Consider the following 4,568-nt stretch of genomic DNA (forward strand, 5'->3'; position numbering starts at 1 on the left):
GGCAAGCCAGCCCATGTGGATATTTTAAAAAGGAAACAGCGTACCAGCCAGGATGTGGCAACCGCTCAGAGCTGGCACACTCGCAATTTGCAATTGTGCCTTTCTTGAGCCAACCCACATTCCCTCCTCCAAGCAGTTGCTGTGTTATAGAGATTTCCCCTGGGGTGCCAGGGAGCAGTGTGTGGCTGCAACACTAGTCCCATGCATGGGTTTCACTGGGGACCTGGGGAACAGGAGGCAAAACACTATGAACCCGAAGTAACTGATACTGAAGGATGGTTTCCATCCTGGAGCGTTCTCGCACATAGTCCGTCTTGGAACTTTGTTTGGAAATATCATAGGCTCTGAAATCACACGGATGGAATCTGAATCTCTCCTCTGCCTCTTGGAAGTAGGTGACTTAACCCTTGACAGCAGGCGCTTCTTTTTCAGCGATGGTGGCGATAAAGCAAGGACCTGCTGCAAGCAGTGGTGTTACCGTTCTCCCTCACCTCTGTACTTGACCTCACCATGAGTTACTTGACTCAGATCATTGACGAAGATGCTCATGTGATACTGGTTCTGATTTGTGAGTGGCAATCTGGGCATCGTGGGCTGATCTGAGCAGGGTGGCAAACATGGACACTCACACTCTAGCCTTGTGCTGTTTGCTGGGGCCCAGAGAAAGAGAAGGGAGGCAACACACCTCTCTCCAACTACTGTGGAGCCGTTCGCCACTCTCCTAGATCTCAGAGGCATTGGCAAACCGGGTGAAAACAGCTAGGCAAACACAGGCGTCCTCTCTCACCCACAGTTATACTTTCCTGGTTTTAGTTACCTGGTGTCAATTTGAGTTTGAAAACGTTCAGTGGCAATTTCCAGAAATAAAAACTCTGGAGTTGTAAACTGGTTGCCGTTCTGAGTAGCGTGATGAAATTTCAGGCCACCGTGATCCATCCCACCTGCGATGTGAGCCTCCCTCTCCCCAGCCCACCCACTCTGCATATGCCACCCACCTGTTGTGGCTTGGATAATAGTCTGGGTGTTTCTCAAAGACCTATGTGTTAAGGGCTGCATCCCCAGAGTCTTATGTTAATATGTCATAGACAGAAAATTGGTCCAGTCATGGTGTCTGAGGCAGGGTCTTGCAAAGAGATTGGACTGGACTGGGTTATTAGGGTGGAGCCCCATGATGGGACCATGGTGGCTTTATCAGGACAGACCACAGACACAGGAGAAGCACACTCCCTGTATCTGCTTCCAGTGTACCAGGTAACCGTTACTCTGCCTGTGCTCTGCCATCTACTGCCCATCAGACACCAGGCTAATGGGGCCGCCGATCTTGCACTGTGAACCTCCCATACCTTTTCCTCCTTCCTAAGTAGCTTCTCTTGGGCAGAAGACCCCAGTCTTTACAATGATGGGAAAGTCAACAGCAGCCCAATGCTGAGTCACAGTGCCCATGTCACTCACTCACTCCATCTGGTCACATGGGCACTGCATTATCTCACACCCTCACAAGAACATGGAGTGGAGAAAAATAAGATACAAGGAAAGGGAAACAGACCACATTCAATAGCTTTCATTACAATAAACATGGAGGGAGAAGGTGGCTGGAGACTCACACTCTAGCCTTGAAAACCCTGTGAGGACCCATCCTGGGCTCTATAGACGAGGCCTGGGACCCAGTTGTGGCTTTGCCATCTGTGGTCTGTCCATTTGTCCTGGGGCGTCAGGGACACCCCAGCCTGGGCCACTCTCCTGCTCGCAGGCTGCAGGGGCCCTGATTCCTTCCTTGTCCATTTCCTCTGCTCTCTCTTCCCACAGCCACTGTGGCCCAACTCCATTTCTTAATCCCCTCATGTCTTAGTATCCTCAAGTGGTGCTCTTGCAATGCTCCCCAAAATAGGGCTGGCCCTGACACTGGGAGTGTTTGAGCAGAAACTGAGTATCATGTGAGGAGTCTGGATGCTGGAGAGGGGGCAAGAGGGATGGAGCAGGGGACTTGTTCAGTCTTTCCAATCCGTACATCCTTGGAGGACCTGCCAGTCACCCTGTGGGAACTGCCTGTTCTCCCCTCACCCCCTGCTCTTCTAAGTGAGGGCTAGGGCCCACTATGGCTCCCCTTGCCCACTGGCTGGCCGGTGGACTCCTCATGCCCTGCTCCTCTTCCTTTTCCAGATTCCTCTGCAGGGTGAGGCACAGCTGCAGGGATAAGTGTCCCTTCCTGGAATGCAGTCCCCAGAGCCTACTGTCCCCTGGACACAGTGCTCCCCTCCTTTGGAGCAGGTCCTGCGGTTCCCCCACCTTCCCTTGTAGCAGGTGGACTTGACTTCCAGGTGAGCTGTCCAGGGCCCTGCAGGCTCCACCTGCATTGAGAAATGTTTAGGAACACTGGGTAGTAGCATCCTTTCCTATTACGTTTTTGAAATCTACAATAGCACAATTACGCTATGCATAATAGTTACATAATGGTCAGGCTGGGAAGCAAGTAGCAGCTGAGACAGTGTTTCTGTAGAACTGGGAATGCTTGGCTCATTAACTTATGTAACACTCTGTCATTTGGGAACCATTGGTGTTTTGTAACTAGTAAGGGGGCAGATATGAGTGATTTCTTCCAATTACTTTGCATTCTAGGAGGGGTTCAGAGCCACTTTGGCAACAGCTGAAGTGTCTCGCCTGTCGGGAAGACTCAAGGATTTCTAGTGACTGTTTGTGGCTGCTGTGTAGAACCAAAGACCTCCTGGTAAAACCAAGAGATCAAAACAAACTGTCCACCAAAATTACAGTGAAAAGCTGAGGACAACAGACAACTACTCTGAAGTAAACACGCACACGCACACACACACACACACAGTTAGTGTGACGAATGGCGAGAAAATGTTGAGGGAAAGGCTCTTACTGTAACAGCTGACTGTGAGAGCTGAAGGGACCCCCTGTGCCATTAACAGAAGGGCCCTCATCTCTGCCGAGTTCCAACCATGAAACATCTTTTCTCACTGCTGAAAGAGTTAATCAGCTCCCTAAGTGACTGCCAGAGCTGGGGCCAGGCCAGCAGCCCCCACTCCTGGACACAGGGACATCCTCCTACCAGCACTGCTCAGGCAGCAAGGAGACCACGGGGGACCACAGTGAATGAAGGCTGGAACCATCTGGATGAAGTTCGTTTTCCCTGCCAGAGCTACCCCTGGAGCTTTTAGAGTGGGTGTGGATTCAAAGTTAATCCAAACTATTTTAATAGTCAGGGGATTATCAAATATTCATACATTACAGCTCCAAGTAGGAAAACCTAAGGAACTATTCCTTTCACTGCATTTTCATCTGAGTCTATAAAACAGACAGCCACTTGCTTCTTCTGGACAGTCTAATTCCACCCTGAGCCCCCCCTGAAAATCTCGGGAGACTTGTGATTTACAAATCATGAAGCTGCATTTGCTTAAAGCACAGTTAACTTTAGCTTTGCATGTAATTTTGCATTCCATTTCTTTCCCTTTACAGATTTTAAAGATATATTCCATATTTCTAGTATTTTAATGGCTATTTACAAATTCTTTAAACATAATTACAGTGAAAAGTTAATGACTATTTTATCCCTCTTTTGAATGATGCAAATATGTTAGCGTTATTTTGCTCCACTGAACTGCTACTTCCAGATTTCATACTACTGGGATACAACATTTGGAATCAATCTTAGTTCTTAACCTCACAAATCATGTAATTATTATAATTTAGTTAATGTGCAATTTAAATTTGTCTGTATATTCATCATTGGGTTTACTTACCAAGTGGTCTCACATTTCACACTTTCTGGGATTATGTCATTCTTTCTGAAGTACATCCCTTAGATATATCATCACTGAGTTTTTTGGTAAACATTTCCAATTTCTGTTTATCTGAATGTGCTTTTATTTCACCTCATTTTTGGAAATTAATTTCACTTGATTTGTAATTCAAGACCTATCATTCTTGCACACCGAAGGTATTCTACTTTCTTCTAGCTTCTATTGTTACTATTAAGAAGACTGCTGTCAGTCTAATTGATTTTTTTTTTTAAATAATCTATCTTTTCTCTTTGACTGCTTTAGCAATCTTTTCCTTATCCTGGGTGGTATATGATATGACTAAGATATCTACTTATGAATTTATTTCTGTTTATCATGAATGATGTGTTACAGTGCTTGCTCAATCCTAAGAAGATTTGGCTGTTATTCCTTAAGTAGTCAAGTAGTTTTTTAGTATCATTGTTCTGCTAACACTTTACCATTTAACTCTCAAACTAAAAATGGCCATATGTTTGCCTTTCTAAATTTTTTTCCTTTTTCACTTCTTCTATTTGCTCTTCTGTGTTGCATTTGAGCCATTTCTTTAGGTATATTTTCCAATTTACCAATTCTCTCTTGAGCTGTGTCTAATTTGTGAATTATATACTATTAAATACTTTTCTTATCCATGGTCATCAGAAAAACTTTGTTATATCTTTTAAAAATCTATATGCTTTTTCTCTATCTATTTCCTTTCCAGTTTATCCAGCTTACCTTTTATTCAGCTTATCTTTTGAAAGTCCCAAGTCGCTTAATCTGTACATTATC

This window comes from Oryctolagus cuniculus, chromosome 8 (assembly GCF_964237555.1).
Source record: "Oryctolagus cuniculus chromosome 8, mOryCun1.1, whole genome shotgun sequence".
NCBI lineage: Eukaryota > Metazoa > Chordata > Mammalia > Lagomorpha > Leporidae > Oryctolagus > Oryctolagus cuniculus.